We start from the raw sequence: 13,047 nt of genomic DNA, 5'->3' as shown, positions 1-13,047 counted from the left end.
ACAATAGCAATGTCTGTTCATTTATCACTGGTATTTTATTGTTATAAAATATGTTAATGCTTATATATATTGTTCATGTTGGGGCTGGCTAATTTGGGAGTCCATTGTTGGTTACATCAGATGAACTTTATTAGGGCTTACACTAATTTGTAAAACGAGACAAAAGGAACAGAAATACAGAAAGAATCCGAAACATTCTTTAAGCTAAGCTAAGGCCTGAACAAAAGTTTTTAGGCCTAATGTTAGCGTTGGTAAATGGTTAGGGTTGTACCTACCCGGAAATTTTTGATCCATTTCGCAAAATAGTAATCGGACCAAAATTACTATTTTGCGAAGCGGATCGAAACTTTCGAGGCAGGTACAACCCTAGTAAATGTAAGCCCTTCTTAGAATAATATATAAAAAAAGTTCTGTCCGGTTCTGGTAAAAAGCTAATCAATTTTATGTCCATGAAATTAAGATAGATAAATTTATATTTAAAAAAGATTAATTTGTTAATTATAATATTACCAGTATAATAAATTGAAGAAATGTATGATGTAGTAAGCTATTTTACAAGGATAATTTCATTTCATTCTACTGTCTTGATCAGATTGATTGAAATCAAACTTTATTGTAATGATGTGGGTTGGTGTCTTTGATCCCATTCACCGGTTAAGTAGAATCCAAATGACCCCTTACATTCTAGCCTGTGCACCGCTGCCCAATCTCCGAAAAAAAAAAATCTGAGAGAAGCGTCTGTGATTTACCGTTGTTAATCGTGTTCAATACCGCGTGGTTTTTCCTGGAATGTATGGAAAATGTTTGATTGGGTATTACCCCTCTATCATTACATCATTAAAACAACGAGTTTTAATTGGCTTTCATTTTGTTTCTTCCCATCAACACCGTGAGGGATTTCACGATGAGTTCGTGTGTACTTTGTGCATGATAAAAAATACGAATAAAAATTTTTTTGATGGTCAAAGAGATTTTTCTTTTAAAGTACGAGGGGAATTGTTATCTATGGAGTGTAAAGTGGAAATCGATTCTACATACATTTGTAGGAATTGAAAGCGCTCCTGATGAATCTTCACGAGGTTAATATTGCACGATTCAAAACGTCCCAGGCTATCCCCTTACCAGTCAATATAATCTCAATGCCTTGCTCGGACCAGCCTAGCTATTCTCAAGACAATCTATAAAGCGTGTTGCCCTGGAAGACTTGAGATGTGTACATATCGAGGAAAATATAAACAGCTCATTGGCAACGATCGGGGTTGCTCTGAAGATCAGAGCCGTACCCGGTTGGAAGACTTGCAAAGGCATCCTTTCCTTTAAAGAGTACTTCTGTGCTATAAAGCCAAGGAATCTTAAAACTATCAGACGCTCCTCAATGCACTTTTGGAATCTGCCTCATTTACCACCCTTTTGAAAATTTAGCTCCAAAGAAATATGATTTGGTCGCCGTAGATCACTCATTAATTTTTGCAAAATTATTCCGAAACAAGATTACTAACGGTAAATTCGGAGAGTGACGGTCTGTACACCGCCTACTTCCATTCTTCCCTGGAGCGCATAACATTTTATTTAAAGTTCAAGTAATTTTTTATTAGTGTGGAAGAAAAGTGAAGCAAATTAGCTGAAATCGTCTTTACTAAGGTTAAAAAGCTAATTAACATGCTTTCGGACACTTTACAGCAAAAACGCAAACCAAAAAAATTAACTAAGAAAAAATAGGGGTCAGATCCATGGACCCGGTCTAAGAGAGGGGGGTCCTTTCCCCCTGATGAATTTATTTGCAATTGTTCACCGGTACAATGGACCTCTTTAGCTTGTACGTTTTGTTTTCACATTTCAGACCACGTGATGTTACCCTAGGGAACAGTTTCTTTCAAATGTCGTCTTATACACATGCATATATATGCGAAACTTATGAAAAAACAAAAGGAACATTCCCTTGGGAACATCACGTGGTCTGAAATGGGAAAACAAAACGTACAAGCTAAAGAGCTCCATCGTTGCACGATGTTCACCGGTACATTATCCGCGTTTGTAAATGAGCAACTGGCTGCAGAAACATTTACTTGTTTTGTTCCGTACTTGCCAAATTAAAAAACTACCTCTTCCAAAATGTATCACCCTACGTCTGTGCCATATGGTATTTCGAGTAAACGCTTAAAGAAGCGTCTTGTTTATTTTTTTTTTTTTTTACCAGCAATTGACATTTCAGTTGATTTTATAGGCATAAGCGTAACGTAACAACCGTGCGTGTCTGGTCTTGTCTCAGACAGAAGCGAGAGATGGTTTCATGCAGACTGGGACGGCTACAATGCTCTGTTGTAAATTAAACAAAGCGGTTCACGAGTGAAGTTGTCTCTCTGGCCTTTCTGTGGACGAATTTCAGGACCTACTGACACAATCTGGGCAAGTTTTGAAAGCTAAAACCTTCAGTTGATGCGTTATTTTGCTGGTAGGACTTGGAAGCCCGATACTTATGAAAAAAAACTATGAAATGAGAATCGGGAGCCTTCCCTTGTCATGGAATGCCAGAATTACCCAGAATTCTTTTTGGGCATGAGCGAGGCAACTTAAGAAGCACGAGAGTGGCCCTCATCGAATGGCTGAAGCGCGGCCAGAGGAAATGATTTCTATCCAGATACTAAGGAGTAGGCCTGGTGTGTGCTGTTAACTTAGAATTTGGATTTCTGAACAAGTTTTTATCATAGAAAATTGGCGACAAAGTTGTGCTTTCATTTCGCTGTAATTCTCGTGTCAAAGAAACGGTATAATAATGTAAATAAGAGAATAACGATATTTATATTTACAGATTACCTGTCCTCTTACTGCGAACGTCAAGCTGTACATCTCCATGCAATAAGCGCATTCAAAAGTTCCTCGTATTACTTGATAAAAGTATGTTTTCTTTGTTTTGTTTTGTTTTGGAAAAAAGGGTTTTTCTGCTTATATGAAAAATGCGTTTTCTCTCCCGTCCCCTTCTTATGCATGATCTTCGCGGAAATTACATTCTGTACCTTAATAAACCTGCAGCAACCAGTTATGGTCTTAGTTCTGTTTTTTCTTACGTATCAGCTAAGTTGCGGAATGCGCTACCTGATTTTATCCGTACCAGGCCGCATTTTGTATAGCGGCTTTTCTTTTTAATGAATATATCTTTAAATATTATGTATTTAGTAGGTATCTGTATATGCTATGTATTTGTAATGTTTGGAAGATATAAGCTCCTGTAGTTATTCGGAAATTTGAGATGAAAAGAAGCTTATGCCTGTATGTATGTTACCTTTAGCAGGGCGCGTGCGCACACTTTGTAATCTGCGACTCCAGTGCTTATCATATGACAGAGAAAATGACTTTTCCCTTGTGTATTTAAGCCATCGAATTCTTACGTTATATTGACAAGGGCGGTTTGGAGCTGTGAGTAGGCGTGGGATTTGTCACATATGGTTTAGGGGCCGACATATCTCTCCCTCAATGCCGTACCGGGAGGCAAGGTCGGTAGCAGAAAGCAGGAAAGGGCCAACTGCGTCCAAAAGCGATCGCACGGGCCGAAATCCCGGGATGACTCGTTTGGTACGACGCTCTTGTTCAAACACTCCGTCAGGGCATGCGCAAATGTTATGGTTCTTCGATACCTGGCCTACTAAAAAAATTAACATGCTGGTTTATTTGTTTATTACTCGGAATACCTGAAAGGTATCCGAGTTATATTCTGATAAGAATTTAGTTTTCTGTGCAGCAAATGGACAATAGAATTAGGAGGCGGTGATTTCATTGGCTAAAAGCAATGTACTACACCCCTTCGAGCAATACATTTGACCTCCCTCTGTGACAAAACAACTGCAACAATAAAAAATAAACAAAAACGCGAATGACTAGATTTCAGGTAGCGACAGACTTGAAAGAGCCTCACGTCTAACAGAATTAGATGAAAATCGGAATTTATAACTTGCAGTGAAGCAACTAAATGATGGGTTCTACGTTGGGGCTTCAGCGTGACTCGTTTAAGGTAATTCCTTAGTATTGCATGGCGCATCCCTACTGCGCACGATTTTCGCGTCATCAGCGCGCGCACATGAGCACGTGCACATACAAAGCGTAAGAGATTTCGCTCAAACTAAACCCGATAGCGAAATAAATGCTCCTTTTCTCTCAAACGAGCACGGTGACCCCCGATTTTTTTTCAGGTATTTGCTAGGAACAGTCTAATAAAGAACATATTTGAAGAAGAAAAAAAGTTTGATAGTAGAACATGAATTTTTTTTGGAAAACAGTTTCGTACTGGGTGTATTTTACCCAAGGCGAGGACTTCAAGCTAACCACGGAACTGTCCCAAAAAGTGCACTATTCCCACAACCAGGAAATCAAAGTCGACGTAAATGAAGCATTACTGCTTATTTAAATAAAAGAAGCTATATTTTCAAAATAAAATTTTGTGTCTTTGAAGTAACCAAGACTTAATTCTGTATGAAGGTGATTCGAATTTTTATCGCGAAAACAGTAAAAATACCCCATTTTACGAGCCTGCTGACGCGTAAACAAGCACGGTGACCCCATTTTTTTATTGCATTTTTTTAATGTTCATATCATGAATGTTAATTATGCCAAGTTTCCAAAAAAGTTTGATAGTAGAACAATTTCAAGGGAATTACCTTAATTTCGTTTGCTGATTCAAGGCCCATGTTCCACGATATAGCAAATGACGCAATGCAATGCAGCTAAACGTGAATATGCTGGATTCAGCCGGCTAGAAATGTTATGAATAAGATATTTACTATAATCCTGCCTGTTGACAACATGACTAAATCGGCAGTACAGAACTTCCAGCAGCGGTATGATATGTTATAAATGGCCGAGATTTCTTAGTCTCTTTCTGATTCAGATGTTCTTTGTACAAACATCATCCGCCGATGTCCATTTTTTCTTATTATTGTTAGTTTCTTGACCTTCATGTTAGTTCCCTAGAGCTGGAGGTCACCGACCGCGTTATTCACAACACTCTTGGAACCTTTGCAGATGAATACCGTTTTTCACTTACCCAAATTAATTACAATTGAAACCAGTTCATCATGCTGATGTCACGCTACATACTAGATCCCGCAAAGATAGACATAACGCCCACGTAATTTCCATTCAAACAACCAGTTCCAAGACATACCGGGCATACTACCCCTATAGCTATGTCACCTGTTGAATTTATTTGCAATTGTAAACATTGAGCGATTTTCACCGGTACATTATCTGCGTTGTTATGAATGAGCAAATGTCTGCAGAAACATTTACTTGTTTTGTTTCGTACTTGGCCAATTGAGACATAGGCGCTCGAGAGGCGCATGTGACTACTCCAGAGATGTGCAAGGGGAAAAGAAGTAGAATATTCTGTCATGTGAATAGGGGTGGCTGAATTGTGGGAATTGATTCACCACAGCTTCCATATCGATAGTTTTTCGAGCATTGAAAAATTTACGTGCGATAGATCATTTTCACTGTCACGCAACAAAAAAATAAATTCGATGAAAAAGGCCAATAACTTGGAATATGGCGACAAACAGTTTTAGGCACCACCTCCAATTCTCAGATCTGTGCGGTACATCGTTTCTGAGCTCTTTGTCGAAGCGTTGAAATCACACAACTTTTACTTGTGTAGGTGGATCAAAGTGGACTTTACTTTGCCTTGAAAACGCTTACTTTTCGCTCATGAGATAAAATGTATGAACACATCTACTAATGTACTAGTACTTGAAAGGCTCAAACTGCTTAGATTCATAGGGATAGAATGGCCATACATTCTCTTATAGAAAACCCTCGTTAATGCGGTCACCCGTTAATACGGCCAACGGCCACAATTTTAAATCCCAAAGAGTAGACTCCTCTATAATTTCATCCCGTTAACTCTGCCACTCGCGCCAAACGCCTGTGACATGTTAATTTCATTGACCTTCGGTAGTTACCGCTGTAATCGAACAGCCGATTTACTTTACAAAGTACTGTCAGCAACACTCCTCCCTGTTTTCATTACAAACATGATCTTGACACTACTGTAAAATCCAGTAAGGCAAATCACGAAGAGATTAAGTCTTTGTGCTTTCATCAAAAACACGATTGATACTTCGGTTAGGTAATTACGGCGGCTTCCGTTTTTTAGAAGCATAGTAAGCTGGGCCTGTTCTTGTTTTGATTTTAGGCTCAGAACGTACAGTACACCTAACAATTTTAAGCGTTTTACATACTGTGCGAAGTTTCAAGTATTTTATACAATTACTGTATGTACATTCCTGTTGTTTATTAAAGAGAAAAGTTTTTCTGGAAGTGCGAATGCGATATTTGTCATTAAGGCCCTTTAGTCATGAATTTCACCCTACCCCCGGTAATACGGCCACCCCGTTAATACGGCCAATTTTTTTCGGCCCGTTGATGACCTTATTAACGGGGTTCCACCGTAAGGTGACAATTAGGAAATTCGAAATACTGTATTTTCGAAATGAAAGACGTCATGGAACTGGAAACTTGGAAAAAGATTTATTCTTCAGGTATCTTTAACCTCCTTTTGATGACAATTCAGAAGACCTTGCTAATTTGATGATCTCACAGTGAAACCATCTGTAAGATCTTAGCGTGTTTTTCTTTATTGTTGTTCTGTTTGTGTCAAATTAGTTTGTTTCTCCGGCTCATTAGCTTTTTCGTAGCCTGCTCGTTAGCCTGTCTTGTTTCCCTTTTTTGTTTAAAGTTTTCGCACGTTCGTTTCTTTTGCTTGCCATTTACACCTCCAGTTTTCTCGTTTTGCATAATTTAGTTTCTTCGTATATAAACCTATGTTTTTTGCCATTTTGGTCGTTCTTTGCTCGGTAATCGAAGTCGCGCTACGCGCAGTTAGCTATTTGGCAGTCTTTAGTTCGCTTCAAGCAGTTTTAGTTATCCTTGGTATAAGTTTATGGTCGTAACAATGTAAGTATCATCGTTTTCGGTTAGTTCATTATATCGTCTTTTATCGTTTTCCTGTTGCTTTACGTAACTAATTGTATTTGCTGTAACGTTTTATTTTTCAGTTTCAACCCGCGTTGCTTGTATTACCTCAGGAAATAAATATATAAGTTTGTCATGGATTACGTGGTGTTCGAAAGACTCGACTAGATAGTTTTCGTGCTTTTGGCAGTTACACCATCTATAGTTTGACAATTACGTGCTACTGCAAAGCTTTGTTTATCTCAAAAACGACGGCTTCATGAAACGCGTAAACGGGCTCAATTTATCGGTTAGAAACAAAATACGAAAGCTACGTTAAGTAACTGTTGTAAGAATTAAAACCTCACCTCAGAACCGTATTCTTCACAGATCATCATCTGCGAACACGGGGCACCCGAACATTTCGTTCGTCCTCGCGATTTATCGGCAATTCATCGTACTGTTTGCAGAGCCCGAACTTTGGTACTCTTCGTATGCGGATTGGCTCCGAAGTGTATTCTATTGTTACATACTCATTTTCGGAAAAACTAACACGATGGCAATTCTCTATTTTCGAATTCCCCATAATACACTTTGTTTGCCCCCCAAATTTTGCATAAACCATTGTTTTCAATGCTCAAATGGGAATATGCAGTGTCCCCAAGAGCATTTGAAAACAATAGTTTATGCAAAATTTGGGGGGCAAACAAAGTGTATTATGGGGAATTCGAAAATAGAGAATATAGTCCATGGGCCAAGTGGCTTTTCATTACCACTCGGGGGGAGGAAGGCCACCATATATCAAATTAAAGCTTATCATGTGTGGATTTCAAAAATATATGATGGGAATGTTGTAAGAGTAGCTTAAGGGAGTCACGTGACCTTGAATTTTGCATAATTAGCATAAATTGATAATATACTAAAATGCGGCTTTTAGCAAGTAATTCTCTAGATTCTGCATAAAATAAAGCAGGCATAGATAAGATATAATGTCTGTTAAGTGTTTTGTCACCTTTAAGGATAAATAGTCACGTGACAGTGACGTCACTTCCGGTCGTGGTAAAAAAAAACCCTCAAATTTTTATCTTTTTGGTTTTTCGCCTTTTTTCTTTTATGTGATTAAAAAAATACAATTCAGTGCATTTTTACCATAAAAAGCACTAAACGTTATAGCAATTAGCGTTGTTCTAAATGTATGTTAAAATAAGATTTAAATGGGTAGCTGTGTTCTCAGATTGATAAGTGTTTCTCATGGATAGGTAAAATGTCACACTCACACTCAAGAGACTTCAGTCAAACTCAACGTCCTCTTCATCCAGGTCTACATGGATGTTCTCTTCTTCATGTGGCCGGTTAGAACAAGTTGTTAGGCGGCAAAGGTCGGAGCACTTTAACGCATTTCGAATGCAGTCACATGAATCATCATTACAGAGCTTCTTGCACATACATGATATAAGCTCTATTACAGCTGTTGGTGCCGGGAGTCCGCTCATCCAATCTATCACCAATCTCACTTGAGCTCCGTCATTTACAAGAGACCAGCCATGACCAACTGGAGATGGAACGTCATTGTTTCGTAGAGAATTTCTCCATATCGCCGCTTGATAGCTGGCTCGCCGGCAATGCTTATACAAGCTGTCTTGGCATGGAGGCAGCTGATGGGATTCCGCTTCACCTGAATGAATATATGAATATATATCATAGGTACATGTATGGGGCGACAAAACACTTATATTTATCGCTGAAGTTATTCTTTGTCATTGTGGTCTACTTTCTTAATATTATGCAGATATCTAGGTGTCTCCGATATTATTATTATTATTATTATTATTATTATTATTATTATTATTATTATTATTATTATTATTATTATTGTCATTATTATTACCTTTCTTTGCACAGAAGACCGAATATCTGCATTGATTCACGTCTGAGATACCGTTCTTTGCGCCATAGATATCACAGACAAATGCCTCTAACTGCATCAAAAGATCTTCAGACATCAACCAGTTTTCTCCAAGTTGCTCGAATGTGCGTTGGTATTCCTTTTTACTCAGTAACTTCTTCAGGGGCTTCACTTTCCCAATCCCTGCAAAGGCACTCACTGCATCACAACCCGTAAATGCGTGCAAACCTGGTAGTGCTTTGCAGGCATTTTGGCCAATAGCATGGGCTATTTTTCCAATGTCGACATACCGAGCGTTCAGTTGAGAAACACAACGCTGATAAATCGGTACATCAATGGAAAATGAAAACGCAAGGCATAGGATTCTAACGTCTGTGTCTTCTGAGGATACAATGATTGACTTATATCGCTGCTCATTTGCTGCATGTTGCGCGTGCAGGAGAAGTCGTGTATCAGCCTCCTCTTGTTCAGATCTTAGCTCTTCTTCATCCTCTATTCTTTTGGCAGTGATCTTGTAGCATCAGTTTCCACGTGTTACATGCAGCTCCTTGTCTTCCAGTCTCTTGCGACTCGGTGTGTTTTGCCAGTGTTCCACAACAAACCTGACAAGACTTGTTTTGTTGTCACCATTGCGTAAAAAATCCTCGAATTTTTTGACCTTCTGGCCAGCCGCAAGGTTCTTGAAAGTTATAGCATCACTTTCACCTCTGAGTTCTCTCTCTGCTGATTTAATGGAAATGTCTCTGTACACGTCAAATACCACATCTACTCTGTTGCTACCCTCTCCCTCAAGCAACACTCTAGATAGAATCTTGTCTGCGATCTCACCAAATGTGAGATAATCTACCTTCAGCTTTTGGACGAGAGCCATCCCATCTATTAGGTAAGCTGACGGCCGTGTTACCTCTGTTGTTGGCTGTATCAATTTCTCTAATTCTTTGCCAAGTTGTGCCTTATTGGTCTTGCGGGGAAAGCCATTGTTGCAGGCCAGGGAGGCAGGAAGAGGGCCTAATGGGTGCTTTAACACATCTCGCATTTGCAGATTGCGGCTTTCAGCAATTACGATCATCCGCGCAAACAAATTTCGATCAGCGCGCAGAACAGTTTCTGTGTCTTTACCCTTTGCCACTGTCTTCGTCTTCGATAAAGCACTGAAGGTTTTCAGCTTTTGCTTCTTCAATTTGTCATTGAACCTTACCTTTGGGGGCTGTGATTCGAGACGGGTCTTCTTGAAATCAGCGTAGGCTGCCTCTCCAACTTTATAGGCGGTCGCAAGGTTCTCTGCTATAGCAGTAGAGGGAACAGCTCCTGTTGAGATGCTGGACAGTTGCACATGACCTGCAAATGGATCTGTCCAGTTCTTGATTAAATCAACCATTGCGGCCACATCTTTCTCATCTTGGGCAATGCGAGACGAGTGAAGGTCAGCATGGCCGTGCTTCCCTTTGGCATAGCCGACCAATTCGCGCAAACTGCGCAGGAACAAAGTTCTAAATTCTGCCGTCAAGTAGTACCTTTGTACGACTCCAGGTTTCAAACTAAAGCCCTTGGTACCCCCAGGTGTTTGGGTATCTTTATTTACGGTTTGTTCAAGAGTCTGGTCAACGGGAATTCTTCCAAATGTATTGTCGTTGCTCAACTGAACTGAAAGTCCACCGTTTCTCATGAACTTGTGTACCTCAGGGTGCTCACCTGGTAGACTTGTCATATCGCTGTAATAAGCTGACATGTACCTTGCGTAGTTGATAGCATCGTAGGAAAAGCACCATGGGAGCATCTGGCGGACACAGGAGAGATGGAGTTCCCAATTACCTTCTCTAGAGGCACGGATCATCCAAAATGCTGAAAGGGGGCCATTGGTATTCCGGAGATGAAGAGTGTATTCAGCAAAAAGGTCAGAAAAACGCTGGAAAACTCGGCTCTTGAAAACCTCATCGTGTCTCTCTTTACACAGTTCATCAGCTAGGGTATCAATTTCATCAAGACATGTGTGTACTTGACGATTGTCCGCTGGGTTTGACTCGTTAAGCTAAGGATAAAATCCTTGCAATGCCAACCTCATGAATGCTTCATAAGCCAGTTTGTGCACACGAACACCCCTGTTATAGTTTCGGCCCTCCAGAACTGCAGACACGGAACCCTCAGCCACTACCCCAGTTTCAATGAATAAGTCCTTTAGACCAGCATGCTGGAACCTTTTACCAATGATAGAGATTAATGTACCAAGGGTATGAAAAGTTCCAAGACGTAGAACTATGGGCTTGAACTTCTCATACTCCTTGCACTTCACCTCAAACACCTTGGCATCGGTTGAGGGCTTCGTTGACAATGGAAACATCAGTGGCTGGTGCATTAATTTAATGGTCGGCAAATAGCCTACATTATTGGGAATGATGGCGTCTTTGTCGTGAACCGTGATGTTAAACCCAGTCCAGCTGCTGACCTTTTGTTGTTGGGCTGCATAATGCAGACGAGCAAGGATGAACAGCAGATTCTTCTTTGTAAATTCTTTAAGAATTGTTTCGCCGTCAACATCCCTCACTTTTCTTGACGGGGGCCCAACTCGCTTACCAACATTGTAGATTGGGAGACGCTCTTCTGGAGCAGAGAAGGATCTTTTCTTTGTCTTTTCCACCTTGGGGACCACTATTTTCTGATCAGGGCCGTAAGTAACAGGTTGAACGGCGATACCATTAACACGATGCGATGTCCCACCTCCGGACAGGGTTCCTTCGAGCCTATCAATGTTGTCAAAGGCGAGGACAGTATTTGTACCTGGGTATATGTTACTTGGGAGAGGGACGCCATCTTCAGGTGTCATGGCAAGCTTTTGTAGGCACAGGGCTGTATCAACCTCTTCGAGTTGAGAATATGATATACCGTGCCCAAGACGGTTTAGAATCTGTATAAGCTCAACATTACCTGAAATAGATAGAAAGATTAACCGTGAATAAATTGCTTGTCACTTGTAAAAACAATTATAATAATGTTTATAATAATGAAATACCTGTTAGCGATTTGACTGCCGAGGGTAACAGAATGTGTTTTGGAAGCTTGTATCGACCACGAGTTATACCAAACATAAGGTCTTCGCCAACAGAACTGCAAAGCCAGGTCATGCGTTCACCGAGCTCTTGAACATCACCACCCAGAACGTACTGAAGAAAGGTTGTCACTATAGTTGGAGCGCCACTGTTATCCCGGGTGATATTGGAGGGATCTGGAGGCCACTCTTGTTTAGCGCAGTGTTGCTTTACAGACTGCCTAATCTCACTAGCTACGTCTTTTAAACTTTCGCCAATGTGTGAACGAGAGGCCCTTAAAACGTTTACTTCCTTTTGTAGGCGATGATTTAATAAGACTAGCTGATCCCGTGTGAGGCTATCTGGGTAGACGATAACTTTGTTAGATTCATTTTGAATCAAGTGTAAAGAATTTCCAAATTCAACACTAAGTTTTCTTCTTAAGTAAGTTATTCTTGACGGTTTGATTTCTGTTACCCCAGATTCCAAAATCCACCTTCTAAGCATACCACTAAATTGTACACGCTCCATTATATTATTGCTCTGAAATAATTCATTCCTTATATAATCGCACAATCTAGAAAATGCGTTGAGGTCGGCTTCAGTATAACTATCAGGAAGTTCTTCAGTATCTGTTGTATTCACAGATTTGCTCGTTGCCCTCGTATAATTCTTGTAGCACTCTGGGTGGACTTATATACATCCACACTCTGGGTGGACTTATATACATCCACACTCTGGGTGGACTTATATACATCCACACTCTGGGTGGACTTATATACATCCACACTCTGGGTGGACTTATATACATCCACACTCTGGGTGGACTTATATACATCCACACTCTGGGTGGACTTATATACATCCACACTCTGGGTGGACTTATATACATCCACACTCTGGGTGGACTTATATACATCCACACTCTGGGTGGACTTATATACATCCACACTCTGGGTGGACTTATATACATCCACACTCTGGGTGGACTTATATACATCCACACTCTGGGTGGACTTATATACATCCACACTCTGGGTGGACTTATATACATCCACACTCTGGGTGGACTTATATACATCCACACTCTGGGTGGACTTATATACATCCACACTCTGGGTGGACTTATATACATCCACACTCTGGGTGGACTTATATACATCCACACTCTGGGTGGAC

Source organism: Montipora foliosa, chromosome 11 (assembly GCF_036669935.1).
Source record: "Montipora foliosa isolate CH-2021 chromosome 11, ASM3666993v2, whole genome shotgun sequence".
Classification (NCBI taxonomy): domain Eukaryota; kingdom Metazoa; phylum Cnidaria; class Anthozoa; order Scleractinia; family Acroporidae; genus Montipora; species Montipora foliosa.
Note: the sequence above shows the minus strand (reverse complement) of the source record.